Raw genomic sequence first — 24488 nt, 5'->3', positions numbered from 1 at the left:
ATACTTAGTTAAATTATAATAAATTATTCATTCAAAATGTTCATATTATAGATTCTGCTTTGCATTTTCAGTGTCCCTGCTCTTAATCTCACCCTGCACACAAACACACAGAACAGCCATGGGCTTGTGTCTATGCTTGCATGATATGCACACACACACAAGGAAAGCATAAAGACGATGCATCATAATTCACACACACAAAAACACATGCTTGAGATTGTGTGAAGAAACTTGTGGGTTAATGGGGACCCCTAAGTTCAGGATTCCTAATTCTGAGCACACAAAATTATGAGGTTGTGCATGTGTACACATACACATCCATGCATAGAAAATGAAAAGAGGCAGATGGATAATGTTCAACATTTAGGAGCACACAGTGATCTTCCAGAGGATCCATGTCAGGTGACTCATAAACACAGCTACCTTAAGCTCTAGGGAAATACCCTCTTCTGACCTCTGTCGACACTGATACACATATGGCCTATGCACAGACAGACAGACAGATAGGCATACACACACACACACACACACACACACACACACACAGAATCTAGAAGAGGCAGATCTCCACATATAAATTGAAAAAAGAAAAGAATTTCTATCATGGAAATTAGATTTTAAAGGTAATGTTACTATAAATAATTGTGTAGATTCATTTTTATTTAATAATATCATTATGTCCCCAACTATAATGACCAATATCATTAAACATGAAACAATGAAAGGGGATATGTTAACATAGCATAATTTTTCCAAACTGAAGACCTTCATCTTTATACAGAATGCCTCTACAATGATTGGTCTGTATAAATATATTCATCTTTATACAGAATGCCTCTACAATGATTGGTCTGTATAAATATATTCTACTCACTCTGCCAGTGGCATAGCATTCCAAATAGTAATTTTAATGCTTAAAATATTTTACAAATATGAAATTTAGAATTAATTTATTTCCAGTTATTATTTATATAAAACAAAATTTAGGTAGTAATTTACAATCAAGTGGACTATTTGTTTTATTCTTTCAGATGTTCATTTGCCAGAGTTTAGGTCTTTATGGTGTTATCATTCGTTCTTCCCTTTATTTCTATCCTTGGATAAGGGCACGTGGTCTGACTTTCCTTTAGTCTGGATTTAGGGCCAGTACTAATTTGTTGATTCCTGTGCTGCATATGCACAGGATGATGGCATTAGCAAGCGTCTATGGATTTGAGCTCTGAACAGAGGTTCCAAGTGTTCTGTGGCCTAAGGTTTCCCATTGTTCTAGAATAACCAAACCAAGTCACAAGAAGCTATGATTCCTCCTAACATAAATCAATCAATCAATAAATAGATAAGTAGAAACTCATTCAAAACAAACCTGGGCTGCTTAGGTTTCTTTTTCAAAAAAGAAAAAGAAAAGGAAAAAAGATACCAGTAATCTAATAATTAATTTAGTGATTGAACAGTTGTTAGTCATTAATCCAGACAGGGGCTATTAGGGATGTGATTCCCTAATGGCATATGTTAGTGAATATTTCCCATTATTTTCATAATTTTATGCAGTGTTTTTGGATCATATTCACCAAGCTCCTGATTTCTTAGAGTGATCCACCCTCCCCTTCCCTGCCTCCTTTTCTTCTTGTTCATTCAACATTTTTTGCATTAGAAATTCAAATATTATAGTATTATTTTCTAAGTAACCTGTCCAATTTTTATCAGTCTTTCCTCTGAAGAAATAGAAAAAAAAAACAATGGGAGACACGCTTCAGCTAAGTTTTGCTTTGAACTTTTACCATAAGGATTGGTTTTGTTGAGGGGAACTTCGTCCTTTCATGGGTATATCAAAATGGTGGCTTTCCTGTCTTCTCTAGAGGAAACACCTGGGATTTTCCTTTCAGTACTCACTTTGAGAGCCTTCTCCTGTAAGGAATGTTAGCAAAACCTGGGGAGGGCCAGGGGTGTTTGGTTAAAGCATATACACATTAAGCCTCCAGCAATTCTTCAATTATAGCTGGTGTTCCAATAGTCACTGCCCTCGGTGGCAGGCTGTGCTCCCAAGGTCTTCCAATGCTCTCATTCTCAGCAATTGCCTGTCTCTCATTTTTTAGGATAGCAGTTTCTCTGTGACATCAATTCTCTGTTGCACCTAAGACAATCTGTTTCTTTTCAGACTATTTGTTTTCTTGCTTTACAATAGGCTAGAGCAATGATTTCCATGCTCATGACACATCAGATGAACAGCCAGAAATCCAACTTACTGTCTTTTTAAGACATGATAACAATTTCTTGATAACTTCAAGTTATCCACTTGCTGGGTGGTTAGGAGTTTATGGTTTTAAAATATTCAACCAAATAGTTACTTTAAAAAAAAACCATTGGGATATGTTAATTGAAATTCAAACAATGTAGTGCTTGACATTGAAATAGCATTGACACACTACCATGTAAGACTCTTTGAGGAGCTGGGGACTCATGTCTCATCCCCACATGATTTCATTACAGAAATGGAGTGGGTGATTGGCATATGGAAGTCTGTGTATGATTTGCAGAATGCTTAAGCCTGCAGAATGTGACACTGAGAAGCTGAGCAAACGTGCCTGCTCAAACACACCGAAAACCTCATGCAAACTATGTAGTGATTGAAGACAAAGAGGTCTGAAGCCATCAATATAAAGCAGGTTCTTTCTCTTGGGGTAGCTCATATTCAAGAGGAAACAAGGGAGAACAGCCAAGCTTGCTGGTGCAGTAACCAAACACTGTTTTCTGGTTAGGACAAAATGAGTAATGTACAGGTAGTAATCACAGCAAGTGTTCTTAACAGCTAATCCATCTCTCCAATTCTACCTATAAATTTTTGAATGGTATACTTCATGTAAATATTTAGGTCTCGAGTTCTTTGTGCACCTTTAGATGGTGGTAGTGGACTTCATTTTCACAGGGCTGTGAATGCCTGCACCTATGCTGAGTAGCAGCTGCTTTAGCGCAGGATAACTGAGGACTCTTCATTTTACTAATTTTTGCCAGTTATGGAATGTGAACATGATATCATGTGTTCCCTTAGTTTCTGTGACTGAGGGTCAGTATATTTTGTTACTCAGAAACTACAAACCAGCCAAACAACAGCAGTAAAAACCAAGCTTAGTCACTAACCTATAAGATTCTAAGCTGCCTCTTTTCCTCTTCTCAACCCTTCCTCCCTTCCTCTCCCATCTCATAGTTCCTTCACTTTCTCTCCTAATATGCTTCTTTTCATGAGGCTATATCTCCCCCCCCCCTCTTTTTTCAACTCTTGTTTGTACCCTTAGAACTAGAAGTTCAGTGATGAAAGTGGTCATGTCTTTGTCATCCTAGTAAACCCACTATGTCCCTCCCACTCTTTTTCAGCCTGCACACTTGCCATATATGACTTTGTGCTTTCAATCTTAAGGTAAACACAAAGCATCATGGCTGTGACTAAAATCCATTATATAAAACTATGAAACTGTTCACCAATAGAAACACTGAGAGAAATCTTATCAAATTATGACACTGGAGAAGTCAGAGCTGGTTGGGCAATTGGAGAAATAAAGCCTAAGGAGGAATTGGAAAATTTGACATTTACTTATTTTGATTTTAGAATTGTTAATTTGGCAAAACCAAGAATCACCTGGAAGAGAGTATTGACTGACTGAAGGATTGTCTAGATTAAGTTGGGCTGTGGGCATGACTATAGGACATGACCTTGTATTGATGTGGGAAGACCCAACCCTCTGTAGCCAGCATCATTCTGACTGACTGGGGTCTTTCACTATTGGAGAGAGCAATCAAGCAAGTTGGCTGTCATGCATTCATTTCTTTTTGCTCTTAACTGAGGATGTGATGATTTCCTACTTGAATTCCATCTACCTTGACTTCCATACAGTGTTGGATATAACCTGGAATTCTGAGCTAAATTTCCCTGATAAGTTGCTTTTCGTTTGGATATTTTATCTTAGCAACAGAAATGAAACTGGGGCATTTATTAGCAGGGACTTTTAATGAGTATAAAATTATTCCGGGAGAAGAGAAATTACATATTTAAATTCATCCTTTCCTTTCATTATAGCTGATACTCAGAGAAACAGCAGGAAGAGACTCAGCCACAGACAATAGAGGATTATCTTAAAATTAAATTTTTCATCTTTTATCCTCCAGAATAGCTTCATTTTGTAAGATTGTGATCGCTTAATTTGTATAGTTCCCTCTAATAATGCTTGCTTTTATATGAGCACTTCTGTGAAACTTGCCTTTGGACACTGACTTCCTTTGAACACCAGTGAGATGGTATTTGTAATAATTTTCAGTAAAGTCCTGTTCAACAAAGCCAGTGGGCAAAGGGACATTGCTGAATTACTGATTCAGTAGCTCCTGGTGTTGCTAGGTTGCTGTTTTCTCTTAAGCAGAACCCTTCTTGAAGCACAAAAAGGCCCCTTAGTGACATGCTGTCACAAAGAACTGCCTTCTACCCTAACAATACTGGAGAAATGGATTGAGTTGAGGAGAGAGAGTGCTTTTTCTAGCCTTCTACCTGGCTTGTAATAGGATTTTTATCCATGCAGTAGAATAGGTAAGAGTCAGAAGTAAGAAGTAACAAAGGAGATGAGAAGATCCTAGAATCAATTCCTGAGAATGTTGTTCTGGCAAAGAGTCCAGAATAGAAACTTCTGGCCATCTTTGGACCCCAGCATGCAGGGCTAGGCATGCAGAGGTGGGAACGAGGTTAGGAAGGTAATATGTGCTAAGCCTAATTGCTTGACTCTAAGTTCCCCCAAGAGGCTGCAGCAGTGCCCACACCTGGTGTAAACAAGGGCAGTTTTCTGGGAGGGCAGTCAGATTAGCTGCTCAACACAAGTAATCTATTTCATCTTTGTGCCTTTCCCTTACTCTTCCCTCTCCTCATAAAAGAGTGGACCTTTCAGAAACTTTCATCCCATGGTCAGGTCTTTTGAGGACCAGAAAGTCTTAGAAAAAAACCACAAGAAACTAAATCTCTTGGCCTAGATTCCATGTTTTAAGTATCCACCTTTCCATAACCCCAGCTACAACCAGGTTATGTGGACATAGAAATCCAAATTGTCCTATCTAAAGGTTTTGACATAACCATATACATGTCCCAAGGTATGAAGCACAGAAAATATGTAACTTTTGAGGTCAATGATGAAGGAAATTACATGGGACAGGCACAAAGGCTCATGGGATTTCACATTGAATGAGTAAGCTTGGATAGAAAATTACTAATTCAGTACCTCCTGGTGTTTCTTGGGATGCTGTTTCCTCTTAAACAGAATCCTTCTTGACGCACAAAAATATAATATAGAGTAGGGTTCAGAATGTTGTATGGCTATAGCAGCAACTTCCCATAGGGAACTCCCTGCTGCCAAAGGAAATTAAATTCTCTCCTGTACTCTCCATGTGATAGCAAGGTCTAGGTTTTTACAACAGAAATGTAAAACATTTGACATTTTACATATTTGCATATTCTTACAAATAGTATGCATGCCTGTTAGCAATTTTTGAAAAAGATTTATTTATGTTTGCGAGTGGTCCCTACACACACACACACACACACACACACACACACACACACACACACATATATACACACACTCACCACAGATGTATGCCTTCTGTCTATGAAGGCCAGAGGAGAGACTCAGATACCCTGGAACTGGAATTACAGAAGACTGTAAACTGTAACATGGGTGTTGACAATTGAACTTGGGCCCTTTACAACAGCAACAAGTGCCCTTAACTAGTGAGCCATCATTATAGCCTGCTGTTTGCAATAATGAAGAGTGAGCTCTCATCTCCTAATAGTTTGCCAATATGTATTTTGTATATAATTTCTAATTGTAACTGATTCTTTTGGTTTCATAGTACTTTATATGTACTTCCATTAACATGTTTCCATGTTCCACATTAATTGTTGATCTTTGTGGGCTTCTCTTTATGGAGTTAACGGTTGATTTTATCCTAACTCTCTACCTCCAGAGCTGGGATGGTATCAAATTATAGACAATATTCAAATTTAGACCAATAAAATTTTAGTTTTGCTTTTCTAAATTTCTTTGTTTTCTTCACAATCCAGTTCTGTCAGCTTCAGACATTGTCATCTCATTGTACATAAGCTGATTACTGAATATCTGCTTTGCAGTGATATAGAAATAAATACAATAGTCTGTACTTCTTGGAATTATTCCCAAGACAGAAATACCATAGTTGAGGAAATTTCTTCTGGGCTAAAGGTTTGAATACATGTTGGCTTAAATCTCTAGACTTATGTTGGTCCTGCAGAGGGATACATGGAATTAGTACTCAAATTTTAGTAATGCAAATAGTATAATAATCTAAATCTTAGCAGCTTGTACTGTATGCTCTGTGGTATTATTTGTATTGATTATATGAATTAGTTTTCATCCATATCCTGCAAGGTTAAAATCTCTATGTCCCTCTTAAATTTGTATGTAAATGTATAGAGATTAAACTTACTGACCAAGTCAGTTATTGATAACTTGTCTAGAATCCATATCCAAATGTGTAGTGTGTATGTATTCCATAAACCTGTCAACTTATATTTTTAAAAAACACAGCTCTCACTCAAAGAGTTTAAGAAATAAGTGTCACTAAACATAAATGATAATGTCCCAGGAACACAAATTAAGATTAATACCAAATTACACGTTCCAATGTATTGTCGAAGTTTCTATAACAACGCAACAAAGAAAGTCATACATCAACACACTTTTCCATTATACTGGGGAAACATCCTGCCATAGGTCTCAGATGTTATCTGATGACATCATTAGTGTTAGGATTGATAGAGGCTCCGAGGTCTCCATGACATGCGCAGAAGTACTGGTTGACCCAAAGGTAGAGCCCACATGACTTGATCTCTTTCCCAAAGCCTCACCTCTTTGTTTCACTGCACTACAGATTAAACTTTTGTGTCAAGTTTGGAGCAGACACATACAAACCACAGTTAGCGGGTAGCAACTGATAATGTTATCATGGTTCTTTTTCCAATACTGGAGTAGTGTATAGAATCTGATGGGATATTACCATATGGAAAGATTGTGTATGCCAAACATGTAATCTGAGAACATCCAAGCTGCCAATCAATGAGTTCTCTGCTTTCCAATGCTGTGCAATCACTGTGTACAAACAACCAAAGACTGCAGACCGACAAGACACTGACAAAGACACGCACATGCAGCACACACTGAACATGCTATTATTCACAGTACAATGAAAATGTCACCTAGGCTTTGAAAGAAAAGCATACTCTTTAAAAGTAAGCCAAGGCCTCAGTGAGATCAGACACATCAAAAAAGAAGGAAATAAAATTGTCTTAGGGGCAGAACAACTGTAGCAGGTTCTCAAGTTATTTTCATAAACAATTAACTAATAGCAATTACATCCTGATTTCTAGGAACAGACTAGGATGAATTTGTTTATCATTTTAAGACAAAGAAATCCCTGAAAAAATATATCTATTGTCTATTCTAGATTTGGGACTATGGTTCAAGGTAAAGTGAGGGTGTATTTTGTCTTTGACTTTTTTTTTTTGCTAGCTCTCTTTCAAAAGAGAATATTCAAGACTGGACATTTATAATGGAATTAAGAAGGAAAATAATTAAAAAACAGGTTTATTAAAGTAAGCACTTTGGGACATGACTCCCCTTCGCTCATTCCCAAAGCTCACCTCAGCCTTTCCTCCTAGGTCACCTCCATTCCTTTCTGCCATATACCCAACTATAGATGCTACCAGGGACTACATAGCCACCACACTGATCTAGTATCCTAACCACCAAAGAACTGAACACCCACCCAACAAAGACAAACCCAGTTATCTGCACCAAGAAACAACTCAAACATCATAAATTCAGATGCCTAGATGCCAACACAAAACAAAACAAAAACCCCCCACACATGAACAGCCAAGACAATATGCCTCTACCAGAAACCAGCAACCCTATTATAGTAGGCTCTGGACAAGAACTTCAAAATATCAATTATGACTGTGTTCAAGGACTTTAAAAAGTGTATGCATAAATTCTTTAATGAAGTTTGTAGAAAAATCTTTAAGTAAATACATTTATATTGAAAAATGTGTAAAAAATAATCAATCATATTTTACCTCATTTGAACCCATCACAATTATTTAGCAAACAAGGCAGTCATGATAAAAGAAATTGAAAATTTTTCTAGAAATTAGTTCATGGAAATTGCAGAAATTGCTTGACAACGAGGAAGCAAGAATAAGTCAATGGCTGTAACTTCTAACCCGAGTCTTGTATTTGTGACTTCAAACTTTCTCTCTTCAAACACTAATTGGTTATTAATACTCTAATCCAAATAGGAGCAAGGGATTTTGCTTTGAAGTGAAGAACTTAAAATAGTTACCTAACTATCCTTGATTGATAACATTATGTGCAGCCTATGAAAAGATTTCTGTCGGACATAAATGATTTCTCTTTATACGTGGTGTGTCAACATCAGGAGGCAAGGTTGGGGTCTTTGTTTTACAACTGACAGATGATGCAAAAACAATACTCAAAGTAATGGCAATGCCAGTCCTAAAATAGGATGACTGTGGTGCCCACAATGTTTGCATGGGAGAGATGGCAGGGACAGCTTAAGTGCTGTGTATATCCCGGTGTGCTTAATCCTAACTGTAATCCCATTGGAAAAGACTTACTATTATACCCTTTATGCCAACGAGGAAAAATGCAGACCAGAGAGATTAACTCTGTTTCATAAAGAGAAGCAACTACAAAATAGTCAAGAAACCAATGAGACTATGAGCTCTGTAGTTAGGTTCCTCTCGTGCAGTCCCCTTTGAGGCTGAATTTGTTGTACCATTCAGAAACAGCTTTACCTCCACAGGCTAATACTGTGAGTCTAAAAACATCACTTTTTTTTTTAAATCACAATTACTGTGTTAGTTAGTAAAGAACTGACAACAGAAAGAGCATGAATTAGGCAGTATTTTTTCCATGCCCTGTTGGATTCCTCATTAGGTGATACGATGGGTCCGAAGGAAAAGTGTGGTTCGGTTTTTGTGTAGGGCTGCAGGTGGGCACTAGTCAGCCAGTGAGCAGTTCTGAGCTCTGACTCACTGAGCAGACATAAGAATTCAGGCTAGGAAATAGCATGGTACCAGTTTCAGCTGTGAATGCTGAATGCCAATCAGTCTGGCTGCAGCCTGCAAACACTTGAGGCACCATCCAAAGCCAAGCAAATCAGAGTATTCCATATCTATCCAGACATTGTCAAGACAAGAGGCCATGTAGGCACTGGGAAATGAAAACTCTTTTCCTGTTGGTGACTATTTACCCAAATGAAACAGAGAAAGGAGGACTGCAGGGTGAAGGATGGTAGAAAAGACACGTGACAGGAAATGGAAGGTGGAATCTGAAGTGGGGCAGAGACCACTAAGAAGTCAAAATGTGTGGAAGTGCCATTTGACATTAGAAAACTGTTACTTTGCATTCCAATTTTTCAAAAAAAAAATTGTAAGATAAATAAATGGGCTTCTTTTAGAGGATTGAGGATCTTGGCTAGCCTGGAGTTCTTGCACTCAAGTATTTCCAGATACACAGCACAAGTGTAAGCCATAGTCCTTCAAATTTAAAAGAAAATAAAAATTACACTTTTGAATAGAACAGCTTTAAAAATTGAATCCCTATACCATTTCACCATTGTCTGAGGACTTTGGAAAGAGTCGGCCCCAGGCAGAATGAAAGGACTATATCCACACTAATTTTGGTTTGAGTACAGTTGTCTGGGCATCTTAAATGGCACAGTTCTGAGTGAGTCTGGTTGCTATTGATGCTGTGTCTGTGCCCTCTGCTAAGCTGGCATTTTGATGAACTCTGCCATGAGAGCTTCATCAACAGTGTTAAAAGAGGGATTTTGTCTTTATTAAAAGCAAGCCAAGTGTGTTAATAAAAGGCTGCTCAGTGTTTTTTCCTTAAAGAACTACATTGACTTTATTTATTTATTTTTGCACACACATCTAATGGAAGAGCACATCCCATGAACCAGCTTCAACTGTGGTATGCCTTTAGAAGCCAATGGTTCAGGGCGTGGTCAGGAGGTCTGGTTGTGTAGCCTCACAGATTGTCCCCGAGTAAGTACTATGTTCCCTGATGTCTCACTTGGTCTGCTAGAAAGTGGTGGGAGGCTATCTTTGGTTTATGTTCCAGAATCTCAAATTGTGCTTCAGCAGCCTGCTTTTATTCTTCAAAGCACAGCTTCACTGATCAGTTCTGCACAGTGGATCACAGGGTCCTTACTGGCTCAGCTGAAGGAAAGATTGGTCGTGATGAGTAGGCAGAAGCAAATTCTACCCTGATGCTCTTGCCAGAAATGGAGAGGTGACAAACCAAGTCCAGATAACCTGCTTCTTGCAGACAAAAGACTGGCTGTGAGAAGAGAGCCGCTGGTTTGTCCTAGCTGTCCAGAACCAAAATAACCACACAGAAACTGAATTAAATAAATCACTGCTAGTCCCATTAGCTCTAACTTCTTATTGACTAACTCTTGCATCTTAATTTAACCCATTTCTTTTTTTTTCTTTTTTTTTTTTTTTTGATTTTTCGAGACAGGGTTTCTCCATAGTTTTTGGTTCCTGTCCAATTTAACCCATTTCTGTTAATCTGTATATTACCATGAGGTTGTGGCCTATCAGCAAAGTTCCAGCATTTCTGTCTCTGGCGATTGATCCATGGTGTCTCCCTGACTCTTGCCCTTCTTTCTCCCAGCATTCAGTTCTGTCTCCCAACCTACCTAAGTTCTGCCCTATTAACAGGCCAAGACAGTTTCTTTCTTCATTAACCAAAAGAAAGCAATACAAAAACAGAAGGACCTCCCACACCAACTGACATGTTGTTGTTATTATTATTGTTGTTATTATTATTATTATGTATTACTATTTAAAAGATAAGGTCTCACGTATTGCATGTTGATATTTGGTTCCTCATGTAGTAGAGAATTCCTTGAAATTTTGTTCCTCCAGCCTTTTCCTCTCCAGAGGATTTATCTCATCATCATCATCATCTTATCATCATTATCATAATTCCTTTTTGATCATTATTATGTTAAACTCTTTAACTACCAATGTTACTCTTTCCAGTTGTCAAAGCATAATTATTTACTATCTTATTTGAACACTGGTGCCGAACACCTGAACACCTTGATGTACTTATTACAATTCTGTGAGACAGTACTGCATGCATTTTCTTCCAGCAGAATTTTAAACAAGGGTAAAGAAAGACACTTGGCTAAGTTCACAAAATGTAAGCACTATAAGCAAGAATCCCGGCTAGACACTTGTGATTTAATATTAGATTCCACTCACTTTTCGATGTGGAAGCAATGTAGAGTATGAGGTAAAAACAGTAGATGAGTAAAACAGCTTAGATCATTAACTCTAGGGGGCATCTTGTTTACTAAGTTCTCGTTTGCCTTCACTACTGCTTTCCTCCTAGCTCACACTTCCAACAGACTTCCACTCACGTGGTACACCATGCCTGTGCTGATATCTGCCTTGTGACCTTATATTTATCATCGAGATGATCAGATTTGAATTTGAGGAACTGTAGAACAGAAGCCTAAACTCTTTTTGCTTCTTACAATTGTTCAAAGTTCTCGACACATCTCCTTACTGGGGCCATGCAGTAAAGTTTACTGTCTTTAGCTTTCTGAGAATTCTTTTCATCACCTTTCCTTGGAAGGTTTACTGGAAGGTTCCACAGTTAGCTAACCTCATCCCTACCCCCAAACAGACCCCTCCCCTGTCCACCCACGATGTCCATTTTATTTTCCCCTTCACAGGGGTCATGTACGACCCCTCCTTGAGCCCTTCATTTTACTTAGTTTCTCTAGTTTGTGAATTATAGCATTGTAATCCTTCACTTTATGAGTAATATACCCACTTATGAGTGAGTACATACCATGCTTGTCTTTCTGAGTCTGGGTTGACTCACTCAGGATGATATTTTCTAGTTCTATCCATTTACAGCAAATTTCCCGAGGTGATTATTTTTGATAGCTGAATAATACTCCATTGTGTAAATGTACCACATTTTCTTTATCAATTCTTTGGTTGAAGGATATCTAGGTTTTATTTTTTTTCCAGTTTCTGGTTATTATGAATAAAGCTGCTACAAACATAGCTGAGCAAGTGTCACTGTGGTGTGGTGAGCGTCCTCTGGGTGTATGCCCAGAACTCAAGAATTTATACATCAACAACTTAAATAATCCAAATAAAATGGGTTACAGATCTAAACAGAGAACTCTCAACAGTGGATCTCAGATGCCTGAGAAGTACTTAAAGAAATATTTAACATCCTTAGTCATCAAGGAAATGCAAAGCAAAACAACTCTGAGATTACATTTTATACCGGTAATAATGACTAAGATCAAAAACACAAATGACAGCACATGCTGGTGAGGGTATGGAACAAGGGAAACACTCCTCCATTGCAGATGAGAGTACAAATTTATGCAACCACTTCGGAAATCAGTATGGCAGGTTCTCAGAGGCTGATGTTTGTAACCACTAAAATGTCTCTGAAGTACTTAATGTTACACACGGATAGTGATACCCAAAACAGTAAATGCATTGCTTTTTTTTTTCTACTGTTCTAATTTGCATTCAGTTATCTTGATAAACACCATTATAAAAAGAATCTTTGGGGAGGAAAAGGTTTATTTCATGTTATCACTTCTGACTCACAATTCATCACTGAGAGAAGGGCAGACAGGAACTCAGAGGAGGAATCTGCAGGCAGGATTTGAGGCAGAGAACATGGAGGAGTGCTGCATTGTAACTCACATCTGATTCCTGGTCAGCCATATTTCTTATATAGACAGCCCCACCTGCTGGGGCCTGGGGGTAGGGCACCACTTATCGTGGAATCAATAATCAAAAACTGCTCCTCAGACATAGCCACAGGCCACTCTGTTCAAAGCTCACCCTCCCCACAATTGAGACTCTCTCAAATAACTCTGAAATGTGTCAAGCTGACAGCTGAACTGAGGGAGGAAAATCAGTGAATTACGTTGAATTCCAAACAACACCAACTTAATACGTTTTGAAACTATAAAGATATTTTATGTGATTTATCTACACAAATGTTTAAATATGCCGTACAAATTTAGAGTCAGAAATACATCTCAAGAATTCTGGGTCTTATCATGTTGCCTCATTGGTATAAAATATATTTACTCTTCTAATAAAAGATGTGATAATTAAGTATCCAGGGCTTGAAAAAAATATTTAGAACTTTTTGAAAATAAAATATTTAGTGACTATTAAAGATAAGCCTCAGGAATGAGAGTGAACTTTGATCTATGTTTGCACTACTTGTTAGGGAAACAAGTTAGCTGTTTAAAAATTAAGGTCACATCCTTGACTAACAGTAAATGACTTGGCACAGCATGAATAATGTATGTATTATAAGGCTGAAGAATTTCCTATTTTATCCTATTAATAATATATAACACTTGATAATCATGTTGATGCATTTGAAGAAACAGTAAATCAAAGACAAGAGAGGGTCACATATTATCTGCAAAGTTGTTATCACCAAGAAAACCACTGGGGATCTTTTCATGCCTCTGTGAGATAAGAGAGGCTCAACTATGACTGTAATCCCAATATTGCTGTAACTTTAACAAAATTCAAAACAAAAGTTAGATTGCTATTAAAAATATCTCTCTCTCTCTCTCAGTTATCCAATTAAGAGGATTTAAAATGTGTCTTTGCATTATTCTAGGGATAGAGAAGATGCTTGTCTATCAAATAGGAAGAGGAACAACTGTTTGGGAAATGATCATGAATTATCAAGAAAGCATCAATGATGTTATTTAGTTATGAGGTGGCTTAATCGAGTTTCCCTACTCCATCAATCATCAGCCCTTCCTTTATACACACTTTACTGTTGTTGTTTCAAAACTTAGTGTCTTGTCAGAACACGACCTTCACTTATGCTGTGCTCCTTTTTGCCCTCAACTTCGTCTTCTTTGGTATTAGATCCTGAGCTCATGTTTCATATATCCAAGTGTTAGTTTGTTAACAAAATTATATTTAAATTATGTCTGTGCCTCTAGGATGTTGTCCCTCTACAGACAAAGCTTCCATTGCCACTGTGGATGTATGAGTTAGGGCATTTTAAATACAATAGCAGCTAGATTCATTAGTAATGTGTATTAAAGTCAGAATATGCATCATATTTTCACCTTAAAAATAGCTGGAGACTCTGTGGGTTCCTAGTGGCACCACAGGGATTTTCAAGACATCATACACACACCACAACAACAAATATTTAGACACACATACACTATACATACTCACTGGAAAGTAGAAAGATATAAGAAAATAAATTCACTATATTGCTTAATCAGAACTGAGACAGAAGAAATTTTTTCAAAATGGTTAACAGTTAATACGGTAAATAGACACAGAAACTTCCTGGTCAGAATGGGTCTTTTTTTTTTTATAACTAAAGGAGTAGAAGACTATTTACTTGAATATTCACAAACCCTACCCTGTTGCCTAAGACATAGTTAACCCATATACTATAATCATGAGATACTCACTGAGGAATGATTCTCAAGGAAAAATGACTTAGGAAAACTTAGTAAAAATCAAAACTGTGTATTACTACTGTGTCTTTTATTCCAAATCCCAAAATGGACAGAAAGTGACTTTCAGGGAGGGCATCTGTAAATCAGGTAAAAGGTTAAACGAGAAGAATAACTCTTTGAAATGTGTAAGGTCACAGGATCTGACTGAAAAAGAGATACAGTTCAAAATGTTCCCAGAGAGGCAGATACAAAGACTAGTAACCCTTGGTAAGGGCCAAGCAGGGCGGTATTAGTGCCAAAGTCCAATCTGGGGAACGGAATGATTGGAGTTTTGACAAAACTTGTTCTTGATTTTCCCCTTCCCTTTGATGCCATCAATGTGCTATTGTGATTTCCCAACAGAGAATCCCACACACCCTTTATTCTATTCTCTGAAATCTTTGTACAAAAGAAGATACACATGTGAATTCACAGCAACTGTGGCAGCATTCAAAAGCTCAAATCAGCTAAAATCCCAGCATGGGAAGGGAAAAGGAGGCCATGAACATCTACCACTAGCTGAGGGAGGTACTAGCATTGATCACAGCTGGGGAAGACAAGTCAGTTGTCTTTAATGATCTAATACCACAGTAGGTATGCCATACCCAATGATGATAGGTGGAATCCACGGGGAAATGACACTCAGATGGGTAGAGAGTGACGATGGAGAAGGTGAGTGTGGGAGGAGTCAGGGAGAAGTCCTGAATAAAATCAATACACATTTTTAGTAAATCCTCAAAGAATCAAAAAAATGCTATTTCGAACATTTTAGAATAGTGTTCACAATAGCAAAACCATTTATTACATGTGTATCAATGTATATGAATGGAAAGAGCCAGCTGCTGACGTGGTAAATAATGTATATAGTGACAGGATCCAATAGTCATGGTTTGCTTTAGAAGGCGAGATGACTGGGATAGAGGATTTTTTGTTCATTGCTATATATTTTATAAGCACATAGATCTAATGCCTGGCCAGTTGTAGATTTTAAACAATCAAAGTGGGAATTCTCTCCTTTACTCAACGATGGGCAGACTTAGGAAAGGAAAGAAAGAAATAGCTAGATAACATGGTTGAACACCCTTTCCTCTGCAGTGAGAATGTTGCTGGCTCTTTGTCAGTGTGAGTGATTAGAAGCAGCTCCCTGAACAGACTCTGTGGTGTGGCGTTCCAACCGAGAGCTGTCTGCTGTTCTTTGAGCAGAAGTTGTTAATGCTGCAGATTGATGGTATTCTCCAGTCTCCGCTTCTGAAGAGGAAGCAGATGTTCGTGTGCAACTAACCCAAACACGCTGGAAAGGCTACAGACATTTTCCCATCCCAGTTTCCATAATTTAATGTTTAGGAATACATGGCCTAGAGCTTCACATGGCAGACGATCTGCACCTCCCATGTTATGTAAACCAAGTCCATAAGCTCCTCTGTATGCAGAGCTCATTCTCTGATATACAATCATATGGAATGTGAGTTCAGAATGTTCTGGACCGCTTCTGGTGGTGTATTTGTAGATGTTACAGGGTTTCTTACCTTATAGTTCTTGTGCCTGTGTGTGTGTTCATTTGCATATGTCTCAGAGTTTCTGTATGTAAGCCCTTGTCTTTCTCTGTGTTTGTGTGTGTGTGTGAGAGAGAGAGAGAGAGAGAGAGAGAGAGAGAGAGAGAGAGAGAGAAAGAGAGAGAGAGAGAGAGAGAGAGAGAGAGGGAGCTTCAGTATGTGAGTCTGTGCCTATGCCCGCTAGGCCTGTAAGGGTATATGTATGCTTCTGTATGGGAGCATGTGCCTCCGAGTGTGTGTGTGATATTAATACTACCTATCCAAAAATGCTCAATAAAAATAAAATATAATAAAATAAATGTGAGCTCCAGTATGCAAGCCTTTGTCTATGCAAGTATGTTTATATGTATGCTTCTTTATGTGAGAATGCGCCTGTGTGTGCATGTGTGTTTACTAATATTTGGCCAAAATTGTTCAATAAAAATAAAATGAAATAAAAAGTGATAACACAAATATCTCATGACCTTGGGGCTTTTTTTCTAGGAAGCTGTCATTAAGTGGCTAAGCTACCTTCTTTTGGAAAATTTAAATGATCAATATTGTGTTATATGTCAACAGATTGCACAAATATCATCTATGTATCAAACTGCATGCATATATACATTCCAAAAGAGTGTCCACATACCATGTGCTAGTTCTTTTTAATACTGGTGGATTTTATGAAAGGTTTGCATTTGTTTTGATAGCTTATCTTATAATTTTTCTATCACTCTTCACTAAGAAAACTCATAAGCATCTAATCCAATAGAGAACAAAAACACCGAGGAAATACTCAACAAATCATAGAAGCTGAGCGGAACTTGGCATTCCTTACCCCAGCCTCCAAAATGTAACCTGGATTGTGTTTTTCAAATGCTGAACATATGCAATTATTGCCATCAGTGTATCTGCTCATATTCTTGTAACTTAGAAGGATATACAGCAAGCAACTTAAGTCTCTCCATGTAAGAAAATCATGGGGCGGGGGGGGATGGAGTATGTCTCTTTCACTGATTTTTTTTTTCCTATTTGTTAACTATTCTGAAACCTAAGTGATGTAAAGAGAAAAGTTTTCCCAGAAAAAGTAACTGACTGTCATATGCTGAAAGGTGAGATTTCAGCCCCTGACCTTGAGTTTCTTAGTTCGCACACTTACAGCCAAGTACTACCTGAATGTATGTATTCCTCCAGTATAGGTCTCTGCATAAACATAAGAAGTGTGTGTGTGTGTGTGTGTGTGTGTGTGTGTGTGTGATTTGTGTACTCTTATAAAGAAATAAAGCCCCTACAAAAGTCGTGGAATAATAGTGTGTGCTCTCTATTATTCTTTAATCAGAAAAAATACCATTCTTTATAATTTACCATATGTTAAAAATGAAACACAGGTCACATCTGAAATGATTGTATCCATCTACTGGATAGGTCGAGAATAAATTACCTAATAGTTTTCCAAAATTACAGACTTTTACTGTGATTGATTTTTTTATTTAATTTACTATAGCTTTTATTTATTCAGTGTGAAATTTGATAAAGTGAATATATGTGTGTGTGTGTGTGTGTGTGTGTGTGTGTGTTAAAATATTTTCAAACTTCGTTTATTTACTTAGTTGCTGAAGGAATGAATACCTGTAAGGAACAGAGAACAATTTACCAAAATTAGTTCTCTCACTTCATCATGTGTGTTTCTAGGAATCAAACTTAGGACATCAGACTTGGTGCTAAGCCGGCACCTCTGCCTCCCGGCCTTGTCTCACTGATATTCCACACATCAATGCTAATGTAGCATATATTTATGATTGTTAAATATGTTAATTCATCATTTCAATTGTGGCATAGTTTCTTTCTCTTTTTAACAGTTGTTTGACTGTTGTCATGTGTGTGTGTTTGTGTGTGTATTTGTGTGTCTATCTGTGTACTAAGAATATGCACTGTGTCCATGTCCTCTGTGGTTTTTCTATTAGGTTGTTTGATTTATTATTTTCTCTGGAACTCTAAGAGATTCTTATGTACTAAGGAAATTAGTCCTTCGTGAACCATATTCTTTGCAAATATTTATTCCTGCTTTTATTATTCATTTGTCTCTGACTTTTGTTATTGAATTGCACCTGCTAGGTTCCCTTTGAAGGAAGAGTTATTGAAGCAGCTCCTGCATGAAGTGCTGGCAGCTCAGTCTGCAGTTTTCTGCCACTCCAGAGATTGTCTCAGCATCAATTTATTTGCACTCTGCAAGGCAGGTCTTTTGGGAGGAACCGATATCCAATGACTGCCTCAGACTGAGATAAAAGGCCCAATATTTTGGCTCAATGTGAGACATCTCTGATGGACCATTTTAGACACAGGACTCCTCAGGGGCCCAATTGAGACCGCCAAACAGGTCACATTGTGGTTTCAATCTTTGTCTTTTTATCTCACTATATTCTTATTTTTCCTTCAATATATTTAGTGATGATGATTGCTAGTAGTTCTCCAAATTAACTTATGAATCACAGTTTTGCTCTCAAGGAGACCCACACACACACACACACACACGAGAGACAGAGACAGAGATTACAGATATATGTAGAAGTAAAATTACATACTACCATACCCTTATATATGATTTATTCTGATCTCTTTTTTCTCTCTTTCTTTTTCCCTCCTCTTCTCTCTTTACTTCTCCCTATATCTATATAAATACATATTTGTGCAAATATACTAAATATAATGCATATTTACTACATATACTATATAATATTACATGTCCAATTTTATAACCTTGAAAATAAAAAAAAACACAAAAATTAACCAGACCCAGAGTCTACACTACAATTTAACTTTGCTAAGAATAATATAAAAATGCAGTATCACTGACTTCTTTAGCCATTCTGATTTCTAGATTATTTCATCTTGTAGAAGTTATTCTACACCATTGGCTACAAACATACTTACTCACAAATCTTAAAGACATCTTCCTGGTCTTCACAATTATAAATAATTAGATAATTTCCCTCATGCTTATGCATGTTTCTAGTGTGTGTGTGTGTGTGTAACTAGATGGGAAAATGTTGAATGATAGGAAACGGGACTATTCACTACTAGAGATATAGAACATGAAAAGTTCAGAGAAAGTACAAATCTGTCTCCCTTTGACTATGGATCGCCATAATCTTTCCATGGATATTAGCATATCAAAGGACCAGGGTTTCAGCTTCTTCAATTATTCCAGGCCCTTGTTTCTCCTGTGGGAGTTCATGAATACCTTGCATTCAAATGGTGTGTTTGTAGACTATTCAGTTTACATAGTCATGTATATGAATTCTCAGAGTAAAAGTTATTTAGCAAAAATCCCATTATTATTGCCTATCTATCCATCCACCTATCCTCAATATTATTCTATTTACTAATCATCTGATATACTTCTTCTATGTATATACAATCTATTACTGTCTATCAAATAAACATTTTTGAATAACTACAGATCTATCATCTATCTATCTATGTATCTATCTATGTATCTATCTATCTATCATCATTATCTATCTACAGCAGCTACTCTTTTTCTTCAGTTTCTCTAGACACATATGACTAATGCAGTACCATAGCCTTCTTACTGAAATAGCTTTGAGGTTCTCATATTTTAAACAACTTCAGATTTCATATTGGCAAATCTTCAAGGTATTTTTGGTTTCTTAGAGTCTTAGAATTCTGGGGATTTTTAAATTTGTAATCTGCAATTAAAACAAGTATGCAGACATTTACAGAATGGACTCTTTCCAGATTTTTTTTTTTCTGTGAGAAGATATAAGACATGTATTTTTATTTTCTCCTTGCTTCTCCTTAGGCACGAAGCTTTCTCTGGTCATCACACTTCATCATTTTCCTTGAGTGCCCTTATCTGGGAGTCACATGTGCCTGGTAAAAAGGACTCATTTCTCTGCAGACCCTTCACTACACTATTCTTGATTGTGATGCCAGGAGCAGCTCTTTCTAAACTAAATCTCCTATAACATAGCAGTACTTTGTCCCACTGCATTTAATAACCATTAAAAATCCAACACCCCTACTCCATAGCTACTCCAGCTGAAATTATTTCAGATTGCTATTTAGTGAAAATTCAAATGTTTTCTCAAAGCAAATACATACATTGCCACAGAACTGTAAGTCTATAACTGCTTCTAGAAAAACAGAAAATGGTGCAAGACAGAAAAGAGTCTCTTGCCTGGCTCTGTTAGTCACCTGACACTAATATGCACCCAATTGTTTTCTTAAAAAAATGGCAAATTTTTAAAAGAATCTCATCAGGTAAATGGGCTTGGTTGGCAGGTGTGAGGACCTGAGTTCAAATCCCCAACTGTTGTGTAGACATTTTCTTTGAGATGAAGCATTTTGTCTGACAGGGAAGATCTTCAAGAAAGAAGGTAAATAACTTAAAGTAACCAGGAAGTTCCTGAAGTTGATTGGAGTCACGTGGCTCCTTCTTTCCAAGAGTAAACTGTTTGAAGACTTCTGAGATTCAATCTCCAGACAAGCCAAGCTGAAAAGACTCTGAGACCAGACAAGATGCCCAGAAGAAGAAGAAGAAGAAGAAGAAGAAGAAGAAGAAGAAGAAGAAGAAGAAGAAGAAGAAATCAGACAAGCTGCCTGGAAGAAGTCTGTACCAGCTGAGTTACTTGGAAGGGACACTATTCAACCTGTTGAGATGCCTGAAAGCTTTGCAGTGTGCTCCAGGTCCTTAGTTTTCATGATTCAGCTGCCTTTAAGTTATGTCTGCTCCTGTAAGTAATGATACTTCACTTTTACTTCTGTAACTGACCCCAAGTTAGAATTTGGGGTATCTGTGCTCTTTCCATTAATAGGCTCCCAATCATAGATGAGTTGATGTGTGATTTTGATCTTCCAAAAAAAAATCTTATCACACAATACCTGGATCTACATGAAGGAAAGAGATTACTGACTCTTACAAGCTGTCCTCTGACATCTATACACAAGAATGCTTGCGTAAACAACACAAAAATAAAAGAATGCATCTCCAAAAATAATTTTGCAATTCAATAGTTTTGTCTGCAATAGGACAACATGTAACCTCTTAGTTACTTGTCATTCTTAAGCAAGACAAATTACATAAAAAATTCTCAAGGAAGTGAACATAGTCATTTAATGAGGTTTAACTACTTCTAATTCCTTTTCTCTGACAGTCTTATGATCATTTCTCAGGTATCTATAATTAAATGACAAATTCTTATTTGACTTAGAAATACTTGGCGTTATCCCAGTAAGAAACACTGTTATTAGTAAAGACTAAAGAGCTATCAGGGAGGTGGAGAAATGTAAACTCTTAAATACTGAAGAAATCAAAATTACAGCTGTGTGGAGAATCTTCAGAAACTTAAAAATTAGTCCAGCAATCTCACTACTTGGTATAATACCAAAACTAAATCAAGGGGCTACAGCATATCAAAATCAAATCAAGGGGCCACAGCAATGTCTCAAGAGTTAAGAGTGTGCATTGCTTATGCAGAGGGTTATAGAGCTCAACTACCAAGGACCCAAGGTAGGCGGCAAACTACTGACATTAAGTTCATGTTCATCCAGGAACACTGGCATCCATGGTTATCTGCACTCATGGTCATATTTATTTATTAAAAACAAATTCAAAATCTAAACAAACACAACAAAGTCAAATTCATATGCTAAGAACACACCTGAGTCTCTATATTTGTTGGGGCATTATTCAAGAAAAAAAAAAGGAAAGGAAAGGAAAGGAAAGGAAAGGAAAGGAAAGGAAAGGAAAGGAAAAGAACCCTTTGTCCATTAACTGGTAAATGGTGAAACTACACTTCATATTATTCAGAGAGAAATCTTGTCTCATGTGACAATCACGTGAGAACTGGAGATCATTAAGTGAAATAAGTGAGGCATCGAAAGATAACAACTGTGTGGTTTCAATCGCATGTGAGTGGCAAAAACAAAGTCAATCTTATCGTAACTGCCAGTATAATGGTGTTTGTAAGAGGCTGGGAAGAAACAAGGATATAGACATTAGTGAGGTCCTAAGATACAGGGAGAAACAAGAAGGGAAGTTATTATATAGGATATTAGTGGGAATATAGTTAATAAATGTAAATCCTGCATTTCAAAAAGCAGAACTTAATTTGAATTTTTTTTTCAATTTGATTTGAAAATTCTTATAGGAAATTGATGAATGTTTGAAAATAACACACACACACACAATGTTTAACCTGAGTACTTGTTTTAAGATTTCTATACTATTCAGTACTGGAGGAATGGCTCACTGGTTAAGAGTCCTTGCTCTTGCAGAGAACCTGGGTTTGGTTTCCAACACCTATATCAGGTGGCTCACAACTACCTGTAGCCCAGTTCCATGTGATCTGATGTTCTGTTGTGAACTCTGCTCTGCCCACACTCGAACTCTTGTATACACTTCAAACACATACATATAACTTAAAAAAATAGCATGTCCATGAATGGTGATATATGTTTTCCATCACAGCACTTAGGAGACAGAAGAATTTGGATATCTGTAAAATTGAAGCCTTTCTCATCTTCATAGTGAGCCCAACCAAACAAGGTTCTATAGTGAAATCCTGACTACAAAAGCAACAACAAACAAAAACACTACAAGTAAAAAGTTTTGACGGTGTAGCTGGGCAGTGGTGGTGTTTGCCTTTAATCCCAGCACTTGGGAGGTAGAGGCAGATGGAGCCCAGTGAATTCTATGCCATCCTGGTCTACAAGTGTGAGTTTTAGGCAAGCCAGAACTGTTACACAGAGAAACTCTGTCTGAAAAAAAAAAACTATAAAAATTTTCACAGTGTATATCTATATTAAAATATCATATTACTCATAGGTATACATATTTTATTATTTTGTGTCAGTTTTAAAACTAAATTTAATGTAAAATTTTAAATTGAACTTTCAATGAATATATAAGACAACTTCAAATAAATATTTTAATACATATTAAAGTAACCATGTTAAAATTGTTCAAGTCTTCATTGTACTGATGATCTTGCTAATACTTTTAAATATATGCATAGTATTCTGGATATATATATATATATATATATATATATATATATATACTGACATTCGTGGCTTTTTCATAAATCCTACCTATTATTATTTCTGTTCAATACAATGACAGTACTATGTTATATTCTAATCCTGTTTCTATACTGACGTGTTCAGAATAAGGTCAAATGATTTCTTCACTAATTCTAGTAAAATTACTGATGTCTCATGTTCCGTAGATCCAGAAAGTTATTCTATTACACATTGATCATCTTGGATATCAGCCTATCTACTTGCAACCATTCTGATCATTGTATTCAAAGAGAACAGTTTTGCCTATGTCCCTTTGTACTTCTGTGGAAGATTTCAGTACCAATTCTATTTTGTTTTCTGATTTCTGAGTAAGTGTTTCAGATCTGTAGTGGCATGTTTGTCCATATGTTTAGAAATAAATTCTCTCCAGACCATTCCACAAAAACTATATACCAACTGTTAAAATCTCATGGACAGAAAATTTGAAATATTTTAAAGACATCCACAATTTGCTATTTGAATGAATTTTGAAAATGAGGAGACAAACTGAGGATATGTCACGTTCATAGAAAAATGCTTCATGCAGAGGAATGTTTACATAATAGTGATGATGCAATGGACCCTATTAGCATGTAACAGCATATGCTCCTTAGAAGTAATGGAATATAAACCCACTATGTAGATGAAAATGGCAGAATTTGGAATCGCTTGAGAGGCTCACTAAACTTCTAAACTTTTACAGATCCATAATGAACTTGCAAATTGAGAATGAACACCTGTTCTGGACCATTTTCAGGAGGGAAGTGCCAAGTGGGGACTTGCTTGTATATGGGCACAGTTGTACCTTTTCAAGGTCAGCTGCTAATTCGTATCATTTACATAAATGTTTCTGTTAGCGAGCTCATTTCAGTTTCGGAAGGAATAACTGTAGAGTGTGAATTCTTTGCTAGTGTTTTTTTTTTTTCAACAAGAAAAACTGAGAGAATTACTAATCCAGAGTCAATAACCAAAATATTCCTCCAGCTGTAACTAGGATAATAAATCTCCGAAGCTAGCAGGGGCAGAGGAAAAATGATGGCTATTCTTTTTCAGTGTGCTCAGGAGAGATGCCTTGGGTGTTGGCCATGGAAACTGAAATGGCATTAAAAGACTTTTGTCAGCATTTTTAAAGCAGGACCATAGGAAATAAATGAGTCTTATTGATTGCTATTCTCTGTGGATCTCTGTGCTGCCAAACACATTCTCAAGTTCTAATACCCAGAGTGAAAACCCACC

The sequence above is a fragment of the Microtus oregoni genome, unplaced genomic scaffold (assembly GCF_018167655.1).
Source record: "Microtus oregoni isolate MIOR12 unplaced genomic scaffold, Mior012 000007F_ref0000211, whole genome shotgun sequence".
Classification (NCBI taxonomy): domain Eukaryota; kingdom Metazoa; phylum Chordata; class Mammalia; order Rodentia; family Cricetidae; genus Microtus; species Microtus oregoni.
This window is presented reverse-complemented; position numbering follows the sequence as displayed.